This window comes from Podarcis muralis, chromosome 14, assembly GCF_964188315.1.
Source record: "Podarcis muralis chromosome 14, rPodMur119.hap1.1, whole genome shotgun sequence".
Classification (NCBI taxonomy): Eukaryota; Metazoa; Chordata; class Lepidosauria; order Squamata; family Lacertidae; genus Podarcis; species Podarcis muralis.
In genome coordinates this window covers 28,886,506-28,912,566 of record NC_135668.1, presented here as the reverse complement: position 1 = coordinate 28,912,566, position 26,061 = coordinate 28,886,506, and the positions used below count along the sequence as shown (strand labels likewise).

The following is a 26,061-nucleotide window of genomic DNA, read 5'->3' as shown; positions in this document are numbered from 1 at the left end:
GATAATAACGCAATACCATTCAGAACAGTAACAATTAATTGCACATCTATTTAAAATCCAGTTGAAAGTATTTGGTTTACTTAATTCAACAAAACTGATGAACTTGATCAAGAGATACCAGCATTTCCAAGTCTGACAGTTATTTAGCAAGAATCTTAGATACCACATTTAGTAACTAATTCAGTAAATTCTTAATGTGCAGGATGGGCTTGTTGAAGTGATAAAGGTTTCCCTACGTCTGGTTTAAAGTAACTTAGCAGGAGTCTTAAATCACCATGTTTAGTAATTGGCAGCTGATTTCTTTGCTTGAAGAGAAGTCGGATGACCACACGAAAACCACATTTCATCAAATACGATGTTGGAAATGCAACAAGGAGCTTCTTAACCGCCGACCATAGTGCGGGATAGCATTCAGAAATTTCTCTTCTGCAACCAAAACTCTTAAACCTTGGCTTCAGCTCAATGTCATTTTGTAGCTCAATTAGTTCTTCCTCCACTACCCTATCTTGTGACCTCGCTGTGAATTGCAACAAACTCAGAATTGTGAATGGAAACAAATGTGACCAGAGGAGACACTGTAGCTTGGAAATTGCCAACAGCACTGAACTTAAAATATGAAGCAAGGGAGGTGTTTCGCTCTAGGCTCTAGCTTGGTCAATTGTAAAAAAGTGAACAATGCACTAAGAGGGTCACACCTCCAGAGCCCCCCTACTACCCACTTGCTTTTTCATGCCTCTCTGGGTGATCCCTGTGGGTCAGTACTGCTCACATGGGAACCACGGGTATAAGACAGATCTGATGAATCACTGGCATGATTTGGAATAAGGAAGCTTCCTATATTCCTATCTTTGTGAAATCCTTCCCTTTTAAGGAGGATTGTGCCGGACTCCTAGTCCAGAGTGCCAGTGTGGTGTAGTGGTTAAGAGGGGTGGACTCGTAATCAGGTGAACCGGGTTTGCGTCTCCGCTCCTCCACATGCAGCTGCTGGGTAACCTTGGGCTAGTCACACTTCTCTGAAGTCTCTCAGCCTCACTCACCTCACAGTGTTTGTTGTGGGGGAGGAAGGGAAAGGAGAATGTTAGCCGCTTTGAGACACCTTTGGGTAGTGATAAAGCGGGATATCAAATCCAAACTCCTCCTACTCCTCCTCTTCTTCTTCCACCCCTTGGCCACCCGACTCAAAGCACAGCTTTCCCTGGTGAAACAGCCTCCCTATCCAGGCCAACTCCCCAGTTACCAGTCTGCTCGGCTCTCGTGACAGGTGGGCGAGCTTATTTAGAAACTGATGCCACCAATGCTAATAGATTCTTCCAATAAATCTATTTTTAATTGGGACACCAAGATTGGAATCTCGGAACTCCAAAAGGGGATCAAACAGGTCAAGCGCCAACCCAGCCAACCCACCCACAGGACGTTCCGGGCTTTGGAGCCAATCGGAAGGGATTTATACATCCCTTGCACACAAGCCTAAGCAAAGCATGGATTTCACAGTGCACGGGAAAGTGTGGATTAACCACTGAAATGCAACTACAACTAAAAACATCCAGTGAAGATTCTTCACCACGCATTTGGGGGCAGAAGAAACGCCATTTGATAACCTTCCCTCCAGTGGCAATTCTAGTGACAAGCTGCAAGCTGGCACATCAACTGCTGCTTGTTTCCTAAGCCCCATTTGACACAGAAGTCTGTGAATGGCACCCCACGCCATGAGAAGCCTCTGGCTGACTGTAGCAGCTGCACCATGAAGGCACCCAAGAGGCAAAGAGACCCATTTCTGAGCACTTGGATGCAACATCAAGGATGGAGGGCGTGGTACTCTGAAAACACAGGATCATATAGGGTCATCTAGCCCAACCCCTTGCAATGCAGGAATCTCAACTAAGGCACCCAGGACAGGTGGCCATCCAGCCTCTGCTTAAAAACATGCAGTGAAGGAAAGTCCACAACCTCCCAAAGGAGCCTGTTCCACTGTCAAACAGCTCTTACTGTCAGAAAGTTCTTCCTGATGTTTCGTTGAAATCTTGGAAGCCATTGGTTTGAGTCCTACCCTCCAGAGTAGGAGAAAACAAGCTAGTTCCCTCTTCCATGTGAAAGCCCTTGATATACAGTGGTACCTTGGGTTACATACGCTTCAGGTTACAGACTCTGCTAACCCAGAAATAGTATCTCGGGTTAAGAACTTTGCTTCAGGATGGGAACAGAACTCGTGCTCCGTGGCGTGGCAGCAGCAGAAGGCCCCATTAGCTAAAGTGGTGCTTCAGGTTAAGAACAGTTTCAGGTTAAGAACGGACCTCCGGAAAGAATTAAGTACTTAACCCGAGGTACCACTGTATTTGAAAATGGGTATCCTATCTCCTCTCAATCTCCTCTTCTCCAGGCTAAACATACCCAGCTCCTTCCACAGTTCCTCATAAGGCTTGGTTTCCAGACCTGTGATCTTCTTACCCTCATTTGCACACGGTTCCAGCTTGTCAATATCCTCCTTAAACCGTGGCATCCAGAACTGGACACAGTATTCCAGGTGTGGTCTGACCACATTGATAGGGACAGTGTTGACCCCCCCAATCCATCAAGCACTTGTACCATCACGTAAGACCAGGGACAGCCTGGGGTGCCTTCACAGTGCAGGCAAAATTCCCCGCCAGCCCCCTCACCCTGTAGATCCGGGCTCCCTCCCTGCTGCCAGCCCTGTAACGACAATTGCACCCTTGCCCACAGCTGTGCTCACGCTGCTGCCATGCCAGCGGCAGGGGCTCAGCAGCAGCAGTGAGGGCAAGGGATCTGCGGCACAGGTAAAGTCCTGGCAGAGCTGGCAATGGCACAACAGGAGGGATGGGATCTTCCCCCCTAGGCAAATTTATTCACCTCGCTTCACTGAAGCACTGGCCTTGCCTAAAACGAGGCTAAAAGAGGCACGTCTGGTCCAGCATCCTGTTCTCACAGTGGCCACCCAGATGCCTTTGGAAAGCCATGAGTCAAACAGCACTCTGTCCACCTCCAGTTCCCAGGAAGTGGCATTCAGAGGCACAACCCTTCTGATCATAGATGCAGAGCATTGTGGCTAATAGTCATGGGTAGCCATGTCCAATCCTCTTTTAAAGCCATCCAAGTTGTCTGCTCAAAGCTTTCAAGAACAACACCCAATCTATCCTTTTGCTTGTGGCAAAAATATTAGGCATGCAGATATACAGTGGTACCCCGCAAGACGAATGCCTCGCAAGACGGAAAACCCGCAAGACGAAAGGGTTTTCTGTTTCGGAGGCGCTTCGCAAGACGAATTTCCCTATGGGCTTGCTTCGCAAGACGAAAGCCCATAGGGAAATCTCCGGGGACCTGTTTTAAATTGCTGGCGGTCGGGAGCAAAGACTTTCGCCCACAGCCGGCCTTCAGAAGAGGTCCTGGACCTCTTCTGAAGGCCGGCGGGGGGCAAAAGTCTTTGCTCCCCCCCGCCTGCCTTCCCGGGACAGCGGAGACTTCTCCGCTGCCCCGGGCGATCTTAAAATGCTGGCGGGCGGGAGCGAAGCGTTCGCTGCCGACCCCCAGCATTTTAAAATCTCCCCGGGACAGCAGAGAAGTCCCGCTCCGCTCGGGATGGCGGCGCAGAGCTGTCTGCCGTGCCGGGATCAGCGCAGCTCTGCGGCCATCGGGAGCCGGGGGCGAAGCCCGCCCCGCTACAGATGGCCGCGCAAAGCTGCCTGCAGTCCCGGGACTGCAGGCAGATCTGCGCCACCATCCCGAGCGGGGCGCTAAGTCCCGCCCCGCTCTGGATGCCAGCGCAGAGCTGTCTGCCGTCCCGGGACTGCAGGCAGATCTGCGCCACCATCCCGAGCGGGGCGCTAAGTCCCGCCCCGCTCGGGATGGCGGCGCAGAGCTGTCTACCGTCCCGGGATCAGCGCAGCTCTGCGGGCCATCGGGAGCCGGGGCGAAGCCCGCCCCGCTCGGGATGGCCGCGCAAAGCTGCCTGCAGTCCCGGGACTGCAGGCAGATCTGCGCCACCATCCCAAGCGGGGCGCTAAGTCCCGCCCCGCTCGGGATGGCCGCGCAGAGCTGTCTGCCATCCCGGGATCAGCGCAGCTCTGCGTGGCCATCGGGAGCCGGGGGCGAAGCCCGCCCCGCTACAGATGGCCGCGCAAAGCTGCCTGCAGTCCCGGGACTGCAGGCAGATCTGCGCCACCATCCCGAGCGGGGCGCTAAGTCCCACCCCGCTCTGGATGCCGGCGCAGAGCTGTCTGCCGTCCCGGGACTGCAGGCAGATGTGTGCCGCCATCCCGAGCGGGGCGCTAAGTCCCCGTGTCCCGGTGAGATTTTAAAATGCTGGGGGTCGGCAGCGAAGCCCTTGTTCCCCCCCAGCCCCCCCCAGCCTTCAGAAGCCCTTGTTCCCCCCCCCCAGCCTTCAGAAGAGGTCGGGGGACAGACTGTCCCCGGACCTGGTCTGAAGGCGGTTTCCCTAGGAACGCATTAATTGATTTTCAATGCATTCCTATGGGAAACCGTGCTTCGCAAGACGAAAAACTCGCAAGAAGAAAAAACTTGCGGAACGAATTAATTTCGTCTTGCGAGGCACCACTGTATCTCTCTCACACACATATATAGTACATATTTATACCCTTTTCAGTTCAAGTCAACAAGCCCTTCTTCCCTGCTGCATGCTGGGCACAGATATTTTTAACTAGCCCGTGTTCTCGTCCTTCACCATATTAACAAATTCAGTGTCACTTAAGATGTATTAAATTTTGCAATATAGCAAGCAGTCTGATGCTTTGGGGTGGGGGTTAAATGAATAATTCATGAAGGCAAGAACAGTTTACACAAAGCATTGCGATTTTGCAATCATCCCTCCCCTCCCCTCTCTCTTCCCCCCACCCTCAAAGAAGCCCCGCAAGACTACACTTAAGGCAATCAAGTCTCTGATATGGTCCTTTTGACAGCAAAATGATTTTCAGCAAGCAACACGTTCATCATAATGTTGAGCATATCCATCAGGCTTTTTTATTTAAAAAAAAGCATGCCCAGGACAGGGGTCTATGAATAAGACTGCTTTCCCTCAGTGGGATTCAATCCAATCCGCTTCTAAATATGTATAATGCCATAACATTAAAGCTCTGTAGATTGCCATCAGTCCTCCTGCAGTTTAATTTCATCAACCTTCGAAATTCAGATCAGCAAGCACTTTCATCCACAAAAGACACCTCAGAATTGAGGCTCCATAAGCAGGCTGCAAAATGCACTTATAGGATGCATTTTAAACCTACAGCAGAAGAGAGGGGGGAGCTTGTCTGCAGATTAAATACACATACTGGAACTTCGTTTGCGGCAGGTTAATATGAAGCCCATGATCCGTTGATGTTTTGGAACTATGCTAAGTCTGAACCCAAACAGATTCTTCCGCAAAGAACATAGCAAGGACCTGATGAAAAATTCCAAAATACCGGCTGAATTGTTCAGGTATGGAATGCAGGCGAACACCACGATTCTAGTTCTAACAACGATTTACTGTTTTTCCAGGAAGAAACTTCAATATATTACCTTCCTTTTTTAGGCAAGCAGTTAAGATGAACAAATGTATCACACTTTTCTCCTTTTGAAAATAAGGAATTTGGAACATTTAAAAACATAAGTTATCTGGCAATGCTATACAGCTCCACAGGGCACAGAAAGTGTGTAGATTCTGCCCACACAAGGTCACTATTTAAAATGCCCTGTTAAAAAATGATAATATTCCATTTTGAAAAGAAAAATAAACATATCAGAGATTTTAAACAGAAAATGACAAGGCTATCATATGGGACATTAGATTAAAGAGTTTCTTCGTCAGTCCTAATTCCTGCTTCCAACCCCATCCTCCTATTAAGCTATAAACATGGAAGGGAATTGAACTGACATCTGAAACCACACTGCCTAGGTTCAGTGCTTTAATTTCGCTTCCTAGACTCTTGTGGGGAAGGTTCCTCCACACCATTATAAGCAGTTCTCTCAAGTTAAGCTCTGTGGTTAAAAAGCTGCCAAAGACGACTAATTCTCTAGAAATGGTAATCACAGATCAAGATCATACGCTTTCAAGAATCTTCATGCTTTGTTATGTTTCATTTTGTTTAAATTTGGTGGTATTTTAATACGCATGGCCCTATGAAATTGTCAACTTTTAAAAGGGAACATTACCTTGCAATCCCATTGCTAGCCTTGCAGCAATTAAACTGAGATTTTGGACAGTTAACACTTATGAACCTGAACAAGCAGCGGTCAGTTCAGGAAGGTGCTCAGGTCGCAAGAGGGAAATCAGTAATTGCATGTTGCAGCATACCTGTAATTGCTGCTTACCTGCCTAGACCGTCAATTTCACCAGTTAGCATGTGTTAAAAGGGGGGGGGGGCGCCATTTTGCAAATTGTGCTTCTCTCCCTCCCTCCCTGCTGCAAATCTGCTTACTGAACAAACAAGGCGATTCTGAATTATATGCACAACAGACCCCCAACTCAATAGTATCATCACACTACTATAACTCCGTGTGGATTATCAGCCTGTCCTTGCTTCCACCACAAGCTCCTTCTCCACATGACCTAAGCAGCTGGAAAGTTTTATTAACACGGAATGAACATTAACTGTTTAAATGCCAAGCAGCAGGAGGGGCCATCCTATGTGATTTCAGAGCATCTCCAGTCCAGTCTGGCGGGGGGGGGGGGGAGGAGTTCAGACAAAAACCCGAGACGGCCAAAGGATGATTTGATTAAGACCATCTTACCTTAAGTCAAAAGGAGGCCTCTAAACACTAATGCATCTCTGAATCCAAGCTTTTAAGAAGGTTTCCAGTAACCATCTGGGGGAATAAAAATAAATAAAGATAGTTAAGATCCCCCGAATATGTGTTTTGCTGTCTGCAACTCCTCCTCCTCGGCAGCAGCAGCGGCGGCTCCCTTCTGCTCTCAAAGGCAGCCCCGCTGATATGTTTCAAGGCTTGACACGGGGAACTCAAAAAGGGATCAAGCGCATAAATGTCATTTCCTCAAGGCAGCTGCTTCAGCTGCAAAGGAGTTTAATCTGCTTGGCCTGCCACAATCCTACCTAATTGAAGATTTAATCCCAGCAGCTGCCCGGTGGTGTCATAAAAGGCAGGGCTTTCATTAAACGTTTTGGGAGACACTGGATTCAAATCCCCCAACCATATTTAAAGGATTCTTGCTTTAAATAAACAGTTATAGAGTTCCACTCAAAATTCTACATTTTTTATTTTTTTAAAAGGGTGGGTGGTGGGGAAGAGAGATTTAAAAACCAAAGAAAAAACTAGCACAAGCCTGTCGGGCCAAGCTCTCTGCTCTTGGAACAAGTTATCCTCATCTCTTCTACTTCTGAGCACACGAACAGATGGAGCCTGAAAAAGTTTGGTTTGCAGATCACAAGTAAAGGAGAGGTCCTTCCTCTGCCCCTGCAATGGCCAAGATTTTCCATCATCTGCATATTTCTCAAGGCACAAGGGCAAAAAACTGAAGTGGGGTGTGCAAAGCAGAGAGGAAAAATTATATGTCACAATGTGGACTGCAAAAAGAGAATTCCATGCTCCAGTGTTGAAACTACAGAAAAATGAAGGCAGCCCAATGATCTAAGGTAGCACAGAACTGGAAAACAAACTTTCAGTAATGTCATTTTGTACTTATTAACCTCATTCCAAAAACCTGGGTGGGTGTGTGCACATTTTTCACAAAACCTCTTTTTTTAAAGTCTTTTTTCACCATCTTGCCCCACTCGAGGCGGCAAAATTGCTGCCATTTTCCAATATGCAAAATGCATTCTTCTCATCTTGTTGAAACATCCCTAAGGTAGTAATAGACACACACACACACACAAAGTGTAACACCCATTAAAAATTATGCCCAATATAGTCCAAGTCTATGTGCCATTTCTCCGCTTTAACCCTTTTGCTAGAGGCTCAATTTAATAAACAAAGGCAGCTTTAATAATTCAGATCTCACTTTGCAAAAAGATGCAAGGGGGCTGTCAGGATCTTCCTGCAACACAGTACATTTCTCCAGCCTCTCCGAGGCTTTGCATATATTTAAGTCTGTGTGTCTTGCTTTTGGAATGCTGATAACTTCAGTGTTCTTTTCTGCTCTTTAAAGGATTAAACGTAACCACGCAGGCATCTTTATTAGTGCATCAGGCACCATTAAATTGTTAAGGTTCTCTTCCAGGGCTGGAGAAAAGAAAAAGCTACAGCTATTAAAATTAAAATAAAAAAATCCTCACAACCAAGTGTTTGGTGGTTTGTTTTTTGTACGTTTTTTTACAGCATTTCTTATATAATTTGGAGCAAAGAAACAGAACCAAGGAAAAAGAGGCTTCAGCTGCTGTAAACACTGATATGTGGGTTTTTAATGATTACAGCCCAGCAGTATAACATCTTCCCCAAAGACACACAATTGTGATTGATGTTACTTTTTTTAAAAAAGAGTCCTTTTTCCATTGCCTAAGAAAGCATTCCCCCAACATGCTCCCATTCTTTCAACCATCTTTAGCTTTCAGTGAAAAATTCATCACTAGAGAAGCACATCATCAATTGCTACCATCCCAAAAAAAGACACCTTAAGCCAAGATTACCTGAATTCCATAGCTAATCTGTGGCCCTCCAGATAGTGATGGACTCCAACTTCCAGCATTGCTGACCACTCACTAGTCTGGTTGGCTAGGAATGATAGGAGACTAAAAACCTCTGGCGGGCCACAGATATTCCCCACCTGAAGGCTCCCCCTCTTTTTTGGGGGGGGGAGCTCAGTCCTAGAGTGCCTGCATTGCATGCAAAATGTTCCCTGGCATCTCCAGGTAGGAAAATGCAAGAGAACCTTGTCTGAAACCCTAGAGAGTTGCTGCCAGCCAGAGTTGACAATACTAAGCTAGATGTCTCCAATCAACTAGAATCAAAACCTTTAGGCTCCCTCTGCCTTCAAGCAAATAATTCTTCAGGTGCCCTTGGACAGTTTCCATTAACGGCTCGGTGGCAGACTGGGAAAGGAAAGAGGACAATTTCCCCATGTTCAGCTTGATTCTGCCCATTCTATTTCTCCCTGAAAATGAGGGGAAAGGCAGCATTTCGGGTCTAATCCAATTTAGGATTTGCTTTGTCGGAACATACGCACACAGAGACCAGAAGAAACACAATTCGCTTTATGAAGCTCAAGCCATCAGAAGCAAAGGGTGACTCAGTCTGCTGGTCCAGTCCCCAGCGTTTTTCTGTTAGAAGGAAGAAACTTTGCAAGAGAGAGAGGGAAAGCCTTTTATCTACAAGGCAAGGGACAGGACATGGAAAAACTCTGCCCCTAATCCGCCAGGAACATCTCCTGCACACGTCCCGTCTGTTTAAAAGGCCCTGCAAAGGACCCAAGTTCCCAATAAATTGTGCAGCTAAAGATTAAGATCTACTTATCAGATCACAGCATCGTAGATAAAGCCAGGAGGTTACTGGTTTTAGCTTACTTTGAAATACATTGGTTTTATTTTATTCTATTACACGGGCAACGATATGTTTCTTTTTAACTAGAGAGTTCAGTTTCAAGCAGTCTGTATGGACAGAATCCAATTAAATCTTCTAAGTAGAAGGTAGCTTTCGCACCCATGAAAAATATATCAAAGGGAGAAGCAGAGTTCATAATTGCTTGGATATTCATCCAGCAAAGATGGCTTCTCTACCAAGAAGAACATTCATTTTCCTTGATCTTGTAAGCCCTGGTTTCATTTATGCCTCGGCTAGGCTCTTTATATTCTCATGTTAACAATGGGAGACTCGGGGCAAAATCTGAAGATAAATTCCATCTGGATCCCCAGTGCCCAAAGTAGGTAGCTCCTACACATTGTTGGGAGAGTTAATAAATGTTTCCACTGTTACAATACTCAGCTCTGGTTGACCAGCTGTAAGGCAGGGGTCAGAAACTCATAAGAGTAGACAAGACTTGTGGAAAGACAAGTTAAGCAGGCTTGGGTGGATTTGGACATAGGATAATAGAATGGTAGAATTGGAAGGGTCACAAAGGGTCATCTAGACCAACCCCCTAAAATGCAGGAATTACAGACATGTGATAGGAAAAACTACTCCCCAATTTGTTTGCCTAAATTGGTACTAGTCACTGCTTAACCTTGGGCCAGATCGAACCCAGCAAACTTTTATTTATTTTAATATTTTAAAGCCATGCTTTCATATAAAACATCACAAGGCAGCATATAACCTGAAAACACAGTGCTATGATAAGAACATTAAACGTATCAGTGGGAGTTTTCAAAGAATGTCTTATTTCCATACATTAATAGCTCACCTTTTATCCATCATGGAACCCAATTTGGTACAGAGCAGGGGTGGAGAACCTCTGGACTCCCAGATGCTGCCAGCCAGACTACAACTCCCATCAGGCTTAGCAAGCACAGAAAATGGTCATGGATCATGGGAGTTGTAGTCCAGCAACATCGGGAGGGCCAAAATGTCCCCAGCACCAGGGTAGAAAGCGCAATAATTAAAAGACATTTTGTCTGAGTGCCTGAAATCAGCTGGAGTTGAAATGGAGGTCGTGCCTGTTACTGGTGTGAATGCCACGTTGCACAAGGCTTTTAAGAGAAGAGTTCACCGCATATATCACACTTAAGCGAGGCATTCCAAGATGTGTTAGAAATGGCTTTAAAAGCTGCACATACATCATTCTCAGAAACAGCTGACACTTTCCAGAAATCCAGCTCCTTTACTTTACTTTCTCGGAGGAGACATTCTCCAGCAACCTTCTTTCCCCACAATCCAGAAACGTAGTTTTAAAAACAAATCACGGGTCGGTATTTATTTTAAGTCAGAAACTGAAGTGCCCCAAAGCCTCACCTAGTTTTTCCCACTTGCAACTTCATGCTGCAATTGACTCTCAACTTCGTACAGTCTATGAGATTTCAGAAACTATAAACACGCTGACTTTTCGAACACTTTAGCTGTTAGTGAAATCATGAATTAATTAGCACCCTTCCAACCGTAAGAACCCAAAAAGCACTTTAAATTTTAATACAGTACAGCAAAATGCAACTGGAGTTGTTTTCCCTCCGCCTGCATTTCCCATCTAACCTAAAACCACTCCATTTGGAAGAGAAATGTCAAAGATCTTTAAAAGGGGGCCCAATCGGGAGGAGGAAGGGATCTTTTGAGAGTCAAAGGAGACATGATAGGAGTGCCAAAAAACAAAAATTAATCTCTCTTTCATAATGCTAAAACTCAGGGCAATCCAATGAAGCTGAACGCTCTGCACAGTTAAACTCAGGAACTCTCTCCAAGAGTAGGCAGTCACAGTCACCAACCTGGATGACTTTAGAAGAAAAAGAAGAGACAAATTCAGGGTCCATATGGCTATTAGTGACTACTAGCCACAATGGCTATGTCCAGCCTCCAAGTTGGAGCCATTATGCCTCTACATGCCAGTTGCCACTGCCCTCTGATCCTTCCTGTAGGTTTCCCATAGTTGGCATTTGGTGGGCAGTGTCAGAAACTCAGACACGGTGCCAAATAGCAGCTTAAATCTAGGTTATGGTTGCCAATGGAATGTCTATTCACCAGGGGGCTTGGGTCAGATGATTCCAACGCTACGTTTCTATGGTCTCAACTACATTGCTTGACTGCAGCTTGCTCTTACAACAATTCACTTGTCCGAGAATGCAAGGAGAAGAAACATATACAGTGGAAATGGAATTAACTATGGAGTAAGGAAGAGGTTTTTGAACTGTGGTTGCCAACCTGGTGCCCAGAAATTCGCAACTGGACCAGCACCAGAAACAAAATGCGCCTGGCTAATTTCTATCACTGTGGTGGGCTACTATAAGAACAGGACTGGATGGACCGCTGGTCTGATCCAGCACACTCATCTTATGTTCTTAGCGGAGAGACTCCTTGTCATCCCTTAATGGTTGAATCATATCAACCCCAAGGAGTTGTAATTATTGTTCCTCTTGAGCACGGATCAGCAAACTTTTTCAGCAGGGGGCCCGTCCACTGTCCCTCAGACCTTGTGGGGGGGCAGGACTATATATATATTTTGGGGGGGTGGACGAAAGAATTCCTATGCCCCACAAATAACCCAGAGATGCATTTTAAATAAAAGCACCCATTCTACTCATGTAAAAACATGCTGCTTCCCGGACCGTCCGCAGGTTGAATTTAGAAGGCGATGGGGCCACATCCGGCCCCTGGGCCTTAATTTGCCTACCCATGCTCTTGAACAATTCATGAAATGGCCAATGAGTTTTCAGGGAGCATTAATTCTGCTTGGATTCCAGGCTAAGGCACGAGGAGAAACCTGCAGAATTGTTTAAATGACATCCCGCTCCCCTTTTAGCTCTTATAAGACCACAGAAGATGGCTTACAGGAAAGTTTAAATGGATGCAATACCAAGGCTCTAGAAAAAGGGCAACCAAAAGACCCATTCTTGTGCCCTGGAGCGGTGTTTCCCATTTTACCACTTGAACCAAAAGTGCTGCCACCCTCCTACTCCTGCCATTTCTGTGAGCCCTTGCTGCACCCAACACTGGAGAAGCAGCACTGCCATCAGAACACATTTTGGGTAAATTGCATAGATTTGGGGTGATACCTTGCCCCAAATGGACATGAACATGCCCAAAATGGGCGGCACTTCTTCACGATTGGTGGAGGCGGCAGGGCACCTATGGCTGGTCAGGCTCTGCCTGTGCCCCACACTGATCTTCAAAGTAAAACATTATGTGAATAAGGGCCACACACAACAATGTGGGAGGAAGCAGGTGCTCCAAATTTCCTTCTCCTAATGCTTTTAATAGAAGCCAGAAATGAACAGGAAGCCATTGCAAATGATACAGATCTGGAATGCAATGGTCTATGAAGCAACTAGATTTTGCACCAGCTATAGCTTCTAGTGTGGGTCCAAAATTTGCTTCCCCATTTCTCAGGGCTATTGCGCCCCGCCCCCCTGTTGCCAACCAAAGAGCCATTTAAAAAACAAGCTATCGAAGGGTCCAGCAGAAACTGGCACACTCCACCTGTCCAAGGCTGTCTCAGTCTCAAAATTGGGCCTGAACCCAGATTGGAAAGGCTCCAGAATTGTAACAGGGCAGTATAGCACAGCAGAGCTATCTGGTTGTTCAAGCAATCAACTGAAATACAACCTGCTTTAAATTAGTACGCGTGAGCTAACACTCAGTAATGACGTTAGCCATGAAAATGCATCTAGGCTATTTCAAGGAAGTAAAATGTAGAATCTACCAAGCTCCGTGCCAGCATGCAAGGGCACACAATGGATTATTTAGAATATTTATATCCTGCCATTCCAACAGAATGTTCCTCAAGCTAAGTAATGATAAAAGGAAAATTCATCAAAAAACAAATATAGTAAGAATGCACCATAAAAATCACTAAGAAAAAACCCACAACTTCCTTCCTGGGAGGACTAGACTTACTTTTTAAAATGGAAACTCGGGGTCTCAGTTAAGACTTAAAGAATGCATTTTTTTTGAAATTCAAAGTGTAACACAATTAAGAAGAACTGGAGGAGCTAATACCTTCCAAACTTCTTAAAAGCTAGCAGAGGCTAAAGGCCAGCCCATTAATGTCTTCTAGAACAGAGGAGGCGGAGGCAGGGGGAGAGTTTACATTCTGCAGCCCAGGATTATGCATTCAAAGAAGCCATAAAGCCCATCTCCAGAATTTCCTGCAAAACCCTGTACAAATATTCATGGCTCAGATCTAATACAACCCAATGCCACCTTTCCAGATGAAAATTCCTCCAAGGCAGCTTACGTATTAAAATAAAGAGGCCGCCAACAGAGTTAAAGAGGGTGTGTGTTTGTGTGTGCACTCCCAACAAATTCTGTACAACATAGTCTATTTATATCTCACCCTCCCCAGCCAAAGCCGGGCTCAGAGTGGCTAACAACAATAAAAGTAACACAACATTCTAAAATCAATTCATTTTAAAATCAATTCAAAATCAAATTCATAGCAACCATTGAGCTACAGGTCTGTGAGGATTACCAAAGGAGGGGGTCAGACTGTGCCTTGGCCAAAGGCCTGGTGGAACAGCTCTGTCTTGCAGGCCCTGCGGAAAGATGTCAAGTCCCGCAGGGCCCTAGTCTCCTGTGACAGAGCGCTCCACCAGATCGGGGCCACAGCCGAGAAAGCTCTGGCTCTGGCTGAGGCCAGCCTAACCTCCCTGTGGCCCGGGACCTCCAAGATATTTTTGTTTGAAGACCGCAAGGTCCTCCGTGGGACATACCAGGAGAGGCGGTCCCGTAGGTACGAGGGTCCTAGGCCATATAGGGCTTTAAAGGTTAAAACCAGAGCCTTAAACCTCATGCTACACTCCACCGGGAGCCAGTGCAGCTGGTATAAAGGTAAAGGTAAAGGGACCCCTGACCATTAGGTGCAGTCATGACAGACTCTGGGGTTGCGACGCTCAGCTCGCTTTATTGGCTGAGGGAGTCGGCGTATAGCTTCCGGGTCATGTGGCCAGCATGACTAAGCTGCTTCTGGCGAACCAGAGCAGCGCACGGAAATGCTGTTTACCTTCCCGCCGGAGCGGTACCTATTTATCTACTTGCACTGGCATGCTTTCGAACTGCTAGGTTGGCAGGAGCAGGGACCAAGCAACGGGAGCTCACCCCGTCACAGGGATTCGAACCGCAGACCTTCTGATTGGCAAATCCTAGGCTCTGTGGTTTAACCCACAGTGCCACCCGCATCCCTGTAGCTGGTATAGCACTGGGTGAATGTGATCCCGCAGCGAGGACCCCGTAAGGAGTCTCGCCGTGGCATTCTGCACCCGCTGGAGTTTCTGGGTCAGTCTCAAGGGCAGGATGCTGGACTAAGTGGCTCATTTTGAATTTGAGCAGAAGAGCACCCTTCTCTCCTGCAGTTTCTAGCAACTGGTATTGCTGCCTCCAACCGTGGAGGCAGAGGATAGCCATTGTCGCTAGTAGCCATTGGTAGCCCTCTTCCTCCATGAAGCAGATGCCTCAGCCCCCTGGTACACCCACAAGAACCAAAAGTATAAAATGTAGAACTCTGCACTGAGCCCTGAATAAAAGGTTTTGAGCAGACAACCGAAAAGCCTGTTTCCTCCAGAGTCTGGGGAAAGAAAACGAATGGAAACATACCCAATCACTTCCGAGAATTAATCACTTAAGCAGTGCATCCATTAAACAGGAAATGTGTCCAGGTTCACACATGACAGACAGAAGCAGGAGGTGTGGAAGCCAGTCAGATGCCAGGCTGCTGTCTAGTTTAAATACCAAGCCTGACAAGGCATCAGCTGATCTCCAAGCTGAGCAAATCTCATTGCCATCTGAAAAAGCGGAGGGTGGGGGGGAGAGAGTCCTGAGCACTCCCAAAATATGAGAGCATCCAACGTTCCTTGTTCTGCTGAGCTGGAACAGATAAAAGGATTTGCTTTGAGAAGCCTAATTCCAGAGTAAAACAGCGAGCTTCGTGGCCTAGAAAACGCTGCATTTTTAATGAGTCTTCTGCCTCAAATGGGGGGGGGGGGACCACTCCTCTAAACATAGCCCAGAAGGAGGAGGTTTCAGGGCAGGGTGAGAAAATGAAATTGCCTGCTGAAAATTCAGCGACCAAGTCTCCCAAAATCGAGAAAGCCTCCCAAAATCGGAGGCAGAGGGTTGGGGTGGAAGGAGCTGGTAGCTGCCATCCCAGCAGGCTGCCTTTGATGGGAAGGATGGGAAGCAGGGCTGACCTCCATCTGTGCCACTGAAAGGCCCACTCAATCATGCTGGGCTTCTCGCCACTGAACTGTTTCTATCCCTGCTGATTATAAGAACCATTTAGCTTTTAAGGACTGATACCAGAGTTTGATTTTCTCCCCCTCTTCCCTCCCTGTCCCTCTCACCTTGTATGCTGTGTCTTTTAGACTGTTAAGCCGGTGCGTAGAGACTGTATTGTTCTCACAAACTATGCATGTAACTCATACCAGGAGCCACTTTTCTGGCTGAATAATGGGATACAGAGGCTCTAATTAATAATAATAAATACTGACTTGTTCAAAGGCTTTTGGAGGTTAAGGATGCAATCCTATGCACCAGGTGTGGGGGACCTATGGTCCTCCAGGTGTTGCTGGACTACCAGCTCCCATCATCCCTAGCCATTGGCCATGTTCACTGTGGTTGATGCTGTGCACAGTGGGGACCTGCTTCCGAGTAAACAGGCGTAAGATGGCTCATGATGGATAGCTCAGCCAGAGCATGAGACTCTTAATCTCCAGGTCGTGGGTTTGAGTCCCACGTTGGGCAAAAGTTTTCTGCATTGCAGGGGGTGGGGCTAGATGACCCTCGTGGTCCCTTCCAACTCTACAAGAATGATTCTGTGATTCTAAGACTTCAGTGCCAAGCTCCTCAGTGTTGCCAGTGCTTGCAATCACAACAGGACAATGCCAGAAAGCCAGTGTGGTGTACAGGTTAGAGTGCTGGACTAGGATGTGGGAGACCAGGGTTAAAACCCCTACTTGGCCATGAAGCTCACTTTGTGACCTTGGGCCAGTCACTGCCTCTCAGTGTTGTTGTGGGGTGCATGGGTGTGGAAAACAGGTATGTCACTTTGCACCCCTAAGAGGAATAGTAAAGGAGCCTGACCATTAGGTCCAGTTGTGACCGACTCTGGGGTTGTGGCGCTCATCTCGCTTTATTGGCCGAGGGAGCCGGCGTACAGCTTCCGGGTCATGTGTCTGGCATGTCTAAGCCGCTTCTGGCCAACCAGAGCAGCACACGGAAACGCCGTTTACCTTCCCGCCAGAGTGGTACCTATTTATCTACTTGCACTTTGACGTGCTTTCAGACTGCCAGGTTGGCAGGAGCAGGGACCGAGCAACGGGAGCTCATCCCGTCATGGGGATTCGAACCGCCGACCTTCCGATCAGCAAGTCCTAGGCTCTGTAGTTTAACCCACAGTGCCACCCGAGTCCCTCCTAAGAGGAATAGGTGGGCTTTAAATGCAGCAAATAAATAAAATAAATGCTTGGATAGCACAGGTGGAAACTGAGTGACAATAAAGCACCCATTTCCCATTTAAGCAGCGCTGCTGTTGTCCTGATTGCTAATGAAGTTGCCATTTTCAAACAAACACACACACACATTATCCCCCCCCCCCTTACAAAGGAACATTGATAAAATAATCATGACTTAAAAAATAGCTGACCTACTTTACACAGCCACCTAGGACTCAAGATGCGCTGGCATCCACCATCGTGCATTAATCATTGCACCAACAGGACATGCCCCCCGTGGCAGGCTGGGAGTTCGCTCCTCCTCACTTGCTAAGGCAGCTTCACAAACCCAACTAAAGCCCGGAGCCAGCTGTCCGAGCCCGTCGCAGACATGTTACTATTTAATTCATAAAAAGCTGCGGCAGCATCTGTGTTGGAATGGAGCTTAGCGCTTCTTTTGAGTACCAGCCAGGGAGCTTCTTGGGTTTGCCGTAGCTAGAGGGGCAAGAACACAGTGAAGAATTCCCAGGATACTAAAGAAGAGGTTGCTGCAGATTAGGAGTTTGAATCTTACCTGATAGTTAGAAATACTAATAATTAATATTAATAATAATGAGGTGGCAACTCTAGGCATACAGAAGTCAGAAACACATGCTTGTAAGAATATAATTGGGGCCTGCTGCAGATTGCCCATCTGGTTTGGCATCTGGTTCTCACCAGCATGATGCCTGTGGCAAAATTTGACCACAAGAACACTCTCCCCTATAGTGGTTTCCAACAACTGCTATTCAGAAGCATGGCTGTGGGCAGAGCATAGCCATCATAGCTAGTCATCAGTGATAGCCTTTTCCTCCTGTGAATTTGTCTAATCCTCTTTCAAAGCCATACAAGTTGGTGGCCATCACTGTCTCCTGTGGAAGTGAGTTCCATAGTTTAACTATGTGCTGCATGGATTTTGTCTGCCTTGGATCTTCCGGCATTCAGTTTCATAAGATATCACATAGCGTTATGAATTTTGTCCAAGCATAAAGGTGTCCCAAGAATCTACAATTAAAAAGCAGGGCTTGGGCAAGTGTGACAGCAGGACATGCCGCCATAAAGGCTGGCCCAAACAAATTTCCACAAGTCACCCAGCCTCAATGAAAGGCTCTAGCAAAGCTCCACTAACAAGGCAGCTCTTTCTAACAGTCACCACTTGGTTGCACGGAGATGAAGAGAAATTGCAAGAGCTGACTAATGCATGATCTTTGCTTGCTTCAAATCCAGAGCCCAAGGCCACAACTGTGGATTCTGCAGGTGCAACGGCACCTTTGAAGTCTCCTTTTGATGTCCAAGAAGCCTCTAAGCTCCCCCTACTCGCTCTCTCTCCCTAACCCTCCTTGGTCTTGAGGTGGAGAGGTAGTTACTTTATTATCCCTTGAACTGTATGTGGGACTGAAGGAGATTGCTGGAAAAGTGATGCTCTTTACCACTTCTTTCAACGGCTCTGAGAATACTTATATGGAAGAAAGCAGATTCGTAAAGTGTTCAGTCTGGCCAAGATTCACATTCATTATGACAAATCTACACAGAATCACCTTTCCTTAACCAGGCGAGTTGGTGTCCCTTAATATCTGTGGCAGGGAAAGAGGGCAGGTTCAGCTCTTGCTTACAATTCAGAGGCAGTTAACCTGAAGAACAGTAAGAGCTGTTCAGCAGTGGAGCCAACTCCCTCGGGAGGCTGTGGACTCTCCTTCACTGGAGGTGTTCAAGCAGAGGTTGGATGGCCACCTGTCTTGGATGCTTTAGTCGAGATTCCTGCACTGAAGGGGGTTGAACTAGATGGCCCTTGGGGTCCCTTCCAACCCTACGATTCCATGAAGCCTAGTTGTTCCTTGTGAAATAAAGTGGTTTCGCTTCTCTGTTGGCAAGAGAGCGGAAAACGCAGAGGTAAGAAAATGGTTCTCGTGTTTTATTCTCCTTGCATGTTGTTTGGAAAAGCATCCTCATCTGAGAAGGTAACATAAAGAGGAGATTTATGCCTTAAAAAGGAGAAAAGCTTCTTACAATTCAAAGACAATGCTGGGGAGAGAGTAGGAGATTAGTCCCATAGATTGAGATGTGGAGGATGGATAAGACAGACTTCCGGATAGGACTAAACAGAAAGGAGAAAGGGGAAGTGGGAAAGGGAAGCATTAAGGCATTATAACCAAGAAGCTATTTGCTAAAGCTGTTTTGGGGAGTTTGGTTAGGTGCCAAAAACTGTCTTTGTTTAGAAGGATTGGAACTTCCAGAAGGCTGAGGAAGAGGGCTTATCAACATTGTCTACCGCACCAGCACTGTCCCCTTCTCTTGCTGGTTCGTCTCCTCTAGAGGAGAGAAGAGGAAGCCCCTGGAAGCTATCTAACCTGTAGAGAGGGCCCTTCCCCTTGGAACCTCCAGAGAGGTTAAAAGCTCTTTCTGCACCCAACACAAAACAGCTCTCTGCCTTGTGTGCAATTAAATTGCACAATTTCAATCAGCTGGCCTTCTACCGTGCTAGGTTGCAATCGCACAAGTTAAATGTGTGTAAGTTGTGATCTCACTGTATAAATAAACCAATTTATTTGGTTTCCCTGTATTCCCCCCCCCAAAGCTCCTCACGTACATAATCCTTGCAATCATTAATATATGTATTATCTCCATCCAAAAGGATTGTGGAAGGCTATCTTTAGCACAGATTCTTAGGCATGCTTACTGCACTAAAGGAAAATCCACCAGAAAAGTAATCACTTATTATTTCTGCTACTTGGCTTAGTTTGTAATTCCATTCTCTGCACAGATTTTCGTTTGACCTTATTATTCCTGCAGAAATAATAATGACTACAAAAAGAAGAGTTACTGCAGAACAGGTTGACACAACTTGAGACTGCCAACCGAACGCAGCCCTCTAGCAGCAAAACACACCTGGTACCTTGAACAACAACATCTGGTTGGTCACAGGTTCTCTTGACTGGTTACTGAACAAAACTGAAGCTAGCAAACTGATTCCTCTGTGAGTTTATCAATCTAAAGCAGGGTTGTGGTTTTGTCTTGATTTATTGTTTTATCTTTTGTAAACCTCTTTGAGGGGTTTTTTTTTACAATCAAGCCAATGGCCCATCTAGTCCAGCATCATGTTCTCACAGTGGCCTGCTGCCTGTAGGAAACCAACAAGCAGGATTCAAGCACAAGAGCAGTCTAGTAATTAGCCACTATAGCAAGGCAGAACTCCCAGATACAAGGTAGTACACTCCTGCACAATGGATGCTAGGGACTAGGGCTGGTATCGTCCCAAATCGTGATATTGGTTTCATTATTTTTGACCTGGCAATGTATTGCAAGTCATGGGGGAGGGTGTGTGCATGCACGCGTGGTGCAAAAATCACAATGTGGGGAAAACAGTGAAGCCAGCCAATGCCTCTACATCATTCCATCCTTATTTCAGACATGGTGATATATCAGTACAGTATATCGTGATATTTAGCTGGTGGCATATCATGCTGTTGAAAACCAGGTATCGCCCAGCCTTATTAGGGACTCACAGTAAGTGCCTATCTCCATCATGCTCTCCTTGAGAGTTCTCCAGGAGTATCCTTAGCTAGACACTGTTGGGAAGCAGAGTGCTGACCCTGATGGGCACTTGATCCAGTCCAGTATAGCCAACCCTTCTGCTTGTTTTGCATCATGCAAGGCTTTGTTTGCACCAGTGCCTAGAGGACTCCAAATTGATTAGAGGGTGCAGCATACTGTTTGCAGCAGAGTGGATGACCTAGAACCGTCTGCCTGCAAATGGACAGCTCCACACTCCGTTCAGCTCAGATGAGTTGCAGGGGGTGGGGAGTCTAATAAGAGAAAGGTAAGTGGCCAGGTTTGAAAACAGATGTGCAGCTACGAGAGCAACCAGGTCACACCCGGCCACACTACGGAAAGCACCCTGATAGAATCAGCATTGTAAACAGAAGTGCTATTGTCAAAGAATCGATCCGATAATAAAAAGAGCTAAGGGACAATTGTCTTGCAGAAAATTACTGCCAAGGGCTGCCAGATCCAGGCTCTGTGCGTCTTTCTGGGCTATCGGCCAGCTGCTAATCATTATAGGGCCTCGGCTAATTTTGAGCTCTGCAAATAAACTGCACAACACCATGGCCTGCGCAAAGTTCTCTCCTACCACGTCTTATTAAACCCTGCTGTGTGCTTTAGCTAACCTACAGCTTGTCCACAGAGGCTGCAATATTAATGCAAACATCAGGGAGCCACTGAAGCTTCACCAGACACACCTGTTAACACGACTGGTGTGTATTTTCCTCCAGAAAAACGGAAGCTGGTACATTAATTTTGCCTCGCATCTCACGCCAAGGGCAGAAAACGGAGTGCAGATTAAAAGACTAAGAAGCCCATTTGCTAACCTTCTAGTGCTGCCGCAGTTTAACATTTATACAGCACCGTGTGCTAGACATTGTAAGACACACACAAGCCTTGCAGTGGAGGGTGGAAGAGAACTCACAGTCTATGTTAGCCAGACAAAGAGATGACTGGAGAGAGCGGTCCACAATGGTAAGAGGGAATCAGGTGTCACAGAAGGCCAAGAAACAGAAGTGTGGCTCATAAAAGGATTGGTTCAAGATGTGAGAAGGAAAAAGAAGCAGTTTGGGAACTATTGGGTGGGGGTGACTCAAATACAAGCAACCTGGTCAGAATGAGAGGCAGAGTGAGATCTGGTGTGGTGCAGTGATCAGAGTGCTGGACTAGAACCTAGGAGACCAAGGTTCAAAGCCATACTTGAGTGATCTTGGGGGCCAGTCACTGCTTCTCAGCCTAACCTACCTCACAGGGTTGTTGTGGGGATTAAAGGAGGCGGCGGAGAACCATGTATGCCACCTTGAACTCATTGGAAATAAATACATCATCATCATGGTAACAACAATAATAAATAATGTCAAAAGGCAGTCATGGAGTCTGTGTGCAGTAGAGGGAACAAGGAGGGTTGCTAAGGAGTGACTCTGCACTACACACACTGGGGCAACAGAAGTGAAGCTCGATCCTGCAACAAAACGTTGCAGCATGCCATGATTTTGTTCAGGGACCCATGCCTCATTACATCCCTGCTCCTCCCCACAGTCAGTCAGTATTCTATACCCATGGAACAGAGCTGGTTCTTATTGGGAGGCTCTGAGTTGTAAGGTTGACCCCTATGCCCAGCCCAAGCTATATTAAAATATTTAGATTTGTCCACTCATGTCTATAGGTAGCTCTCACTTCCACCTCTGGAAGAGTTCACCTACCTAGACAACAAAGGGAGTCATTTTATCCTTTTAATATCCAGGTAACTTCTCTCCTCCTTTTTTCAGCCTACTCCATTGCATCCCCCTCCCACCCAGTTCCCATCTTTTCCCCTCTCAGTCAGCCAACGTTCCATGTCATGGAGTCCTTATGCCATAGGTGGTCCTGCCCTCCAGAGATTTTGGACTACATCTCCCATCATCCTTGCCCACTGGCTGTGCTGGTTGAGCCTGATGAGCGCTGTTGTCCAAACAACCTGGAGGGCTTCACATTGTCTACCCTGCCTTATGCTGCTGTTTTGGGGTTCCCCCTTACAGACTTTCCTTATTAAGGAAACCTTGAGGTTAACCAGAGTCTTCAGTGCTGCCTCCCTTGTGTTAGGGTGATGTAGTTTTGGCTGTGTTGCAAAGTGAACACAGGAAGACTTGAATCAGAAATATAGGGGACGATGGGCTGTAACATCAGGGGTGAGAACCTTGGAGTTAATGTTGGGTGCCACAAGGCAGTGCAATTCTATCACAACGCATTTATCATAATGCAGGTATTGTGGCGCTGTTTCTTCATCCTATAAAAAGCATGATTTGCTGCCAATCAATGGCTAAATCAGTTATCAAACCACTGTTCACATCATGCCTAGTTAAAGGAGATTGTCTTTTTCGGCCAGGATTCTAGCATCACGGCAAACAACATCACACCTAGCACAAAATTTTATATATTTCTTAAAGTGCTTTGTTCAGTTCTCAAGCCAGCAACAAGAGAATAGACTGCTTGCTGTCAATTCTCTCCAGGACAAAGCCCTGCATTTATCAATCAGCTGTGCAAGAAAAGCACAGCAGCAAGTATTTCCAGAAATACTGACCCATTTTGGCTGGAGGAAGAGGAGACCTGAATTCCTCAGGCGGTGCTTCCCACCATCGAGAAGTATTCGGGCGCCGCTCAATATGTGAGCAAACTGCTTAAGCAAATTTATTGACTGCATTTATATCCCACCTTCTTCTCCAAGGAGCTCAAGGTGGTATAGATGGTTCTTTCTCCAAGTCCTCATTTGATCTGCACAACCCCCCTGTGAGGCAGGTGAGGCGGAGAGGCAGTGACTGGCCCAGGGTCACCTAGCGAGCTTCGTGGCCGAGCAGGGATTTGAACTCTGGTCTGCCAGGTCATAGTCTAACACAGTGTTTCCCAAACTTTTTTGGGCAACGGCACACCTGTTTACTGAAAAAAAATCTCGCGGCACACCACCATTAAAGCCCCGCCCCGTGACGTCAGCGCGCAGCGTCACGCCGGGAGGGACGCACGAAAGCTATCCTATGTAAATACGGATTTAGCCTCGGTTTGCTCTGGCTTTGAAGCTAAAGGTTAAAGGGGGGGGGGGCAGAGAGACGTGTAGACCCGTTTGCTTAGAAGTAGGTCCCCAGTGTTTCCCCATGGGGTCCCAAGGAAGAGCGGCGCCACCCGATTGGATTTCCTAAACTCCCGCCCTGAGCGCTGGAGTTCCGCGTAACCCAAATTAAACCCGGTTGCTTACACTCTGTCCAGGAGGACGCACAATCCCCGCTTGACGGATGGGTCTGTTCCAAGGCTGGCTCCGCTGGCAAAGCCGGCTTGCTGGACGCCTCTTGGCAGGGAGAGAAGCGGACGGACGAGTTTTAAGAGGCTCTCCGTCGCTCCAGAAGAAGGCAGGGCGAAGATTTCAAGGGGCATCGCTCCGGCTGCTCCCTCTCCCGGCGCGCAGGAGCGATGCCTCTCTCTGGCTCTCCCTCCGCGCAGGCTGAGGGAGGGAGGGAGGGGCGCGTGTGACCCGTCTCTGCTGGGAGACCAAACCCAGCGAGGCAGAGTCGCGCGGAGGCGCCCAGGCAGCGCTGCCGGCTGCGAGGAGGAGCGCCAGGCAGCAGCAGGAGGCGCGGCCTCTCCTCGCCGCCGCCGCCCCGCCTCTCGCCGCCGACTCGCCCGCCTCCCTCCAGGCATCTCGCGGCACACCCGCCGATGTCTCACGGCACACTCCTGTGCCGCGGAACACCGGTTGGGAAACACTGGTCTAACACTGCAACCACTACACCACACTGGCTCTCAAATTGCAAAGGCAATTTCATGTAAGAAATATTAATGAAACTGCCTCTGATTAGTCATGCTGTGTGCACATGTGTTGAGAAGCCACAAATGCCCAAATTCAGAGATTCTCTGGTGCAGAATGATAATGCGCTGCCATCAACACATAGGTGCCACATTATTAATAGTACTTAGCATTTATACAGCAGTTGAACATGCTGAAAGTGTTCTGTGTATATTATCAAATGTGACCTCAAAAGTACTGTAGGTATTACTATTCTCAAACCTAGTAAGCACATGCAAGAAGCAAGATTTCAGCTAGGGATTCTTAAGGTTCCCCTGCCAGCACCTTGGTTATTACCAATGTTAGAAATTAGCTAGGTGCCAGGCACATTTTGCAATGGTCATGGGTGCAACTGGATCTCTGGATGCTGGGCTGGCGACTGCTGGGCTGGCGACTGACATCTCCATCTGGCTGGCCCTTTCAGCTAAGGCTGCCGTACATCCAGACATAGCCAAAGTACAGCAGTCAGAAATTTGAATTTGAGATTTTGAAAAAGGAAAGAAAAAAGCAACTTTGGCTAAAACTAAAATAAAAACAAAAACTTTTGTGTCCAGATTTTCACTTTTTGAAATATGACAACCCTGGGTAAGCAGAAGAGCTTACTTACTGCATTTATATCCCATCTTTTTCTCCAAGGAGTACATGGTTCCCCCCTCCCCCCCCCCCAGTTAATCCCTACAACGATCCTGAGGTAGGTTAAGAGGCTGTGACTGGCCCAAGGTCACCCAGTGAGTTTCCTGACTGAATTGAGATTTAAACCTGATCTCCAATATCCTAGTGCAACACTCTAACTACTACACCACACTGGCTTCCTAGAGCACTTCCGACATGGGGCAGCTATATAAACTAAGTAGGTAAATAAATATGGGGAAAGCAAAATGTCACTTTAAAAAGGGTCTAAAATATTTTCCTTGAAGCTTGAATTTGTTTTATTTGCTTTGAGATTTTCTTCTTTAAAATACGAAGTGATATAAAAATAATAACAAATTCCACAGGAAAAAAAAAAAGTGCCTAGACATTTCATTGTGGTGACCATAACTTAAGTTTAAGGTGCCATTTGGCAATTAGCTTATTTATCTGAGTTTCTAACACTGCCAGTCAACACAGCTGTATGATGCTGCTTCTGAAGGGAATATGGATGTGCTGAGCTGCATCTGATGGGAGTTGTCATCCAAAACATCTGGAAGGCTCCAGGTTGATGAAGACTGTGCCACACTATACCAGTTCTAAGAATTCTTATTCCTACACGGAAATACTTTCCCCATACGAGTCTGGAAAGACGCAAGACCTAAGCACACCTTGCAGTCACCTACAATACAGACCATTCACAGCATTTCCAACACTGGTTACGTCAAATGACAGCAGCGCCTCTTTATAAAACCACATCCCCCCCCCCCACATTGTGACACCCACGGCTCCCCAAAGAATACTTGGCATCGTTTTTGGTAATAGGTGCTAAATTAAGACCAGGAGAGCTGCCTTTGTTTTTCAAACAGCTCCTCTCCAGCTAACTCATGCAACACCATTTTTTCACAAGGTTCGCTTTGCTGCCTCGGTCCTGAGAGCGCAGGTGCTGGCACCACACAAAGAGCTATTCACAAACTTGATCCCAAGCCCAGACTACACCTGCACAGCAGTGAAACAAACACAAAGGAGCTGCTCTTTTGACCAGGTGGGCAACCTTGGAGATTGCAAGTTAACAACCCCCAG

General features: G+C 46.9%; 1 protein-coding gene across 3 annotated transcripts in view; it reads right to left on the bottom strand.

Annotated features, from left to right (window-relative positions):
* GLCE (glucuronic acid epimerase) overlaps nt 1-26,061 on the bottom strand; it is a 59,577-nt gene that overhangs the window by 31,580 nt on the left and 1,936 nt on the right. The window contains exons 2-3 of one of the 3 annotated variants that reach the window (XM_028705605.2): nt 15,127-15,314; nt 6,739-6,813 (exon numbers count right to left, since the gene is read on the bottom strand). The exons of 1 other annotated variant lie outside the window; for it this stretch is intronic. The gene's annotated coding sequence lies outside the window, so the exon portion shown is untranslated. The remainder of the gene's footprint in view (nt 1-6,738; nt 6,814-15,126; nt 15,315-26,061) is intronic. One more of the 3 variants, XM_028705603.2, reaches the window with a different exon arrangement.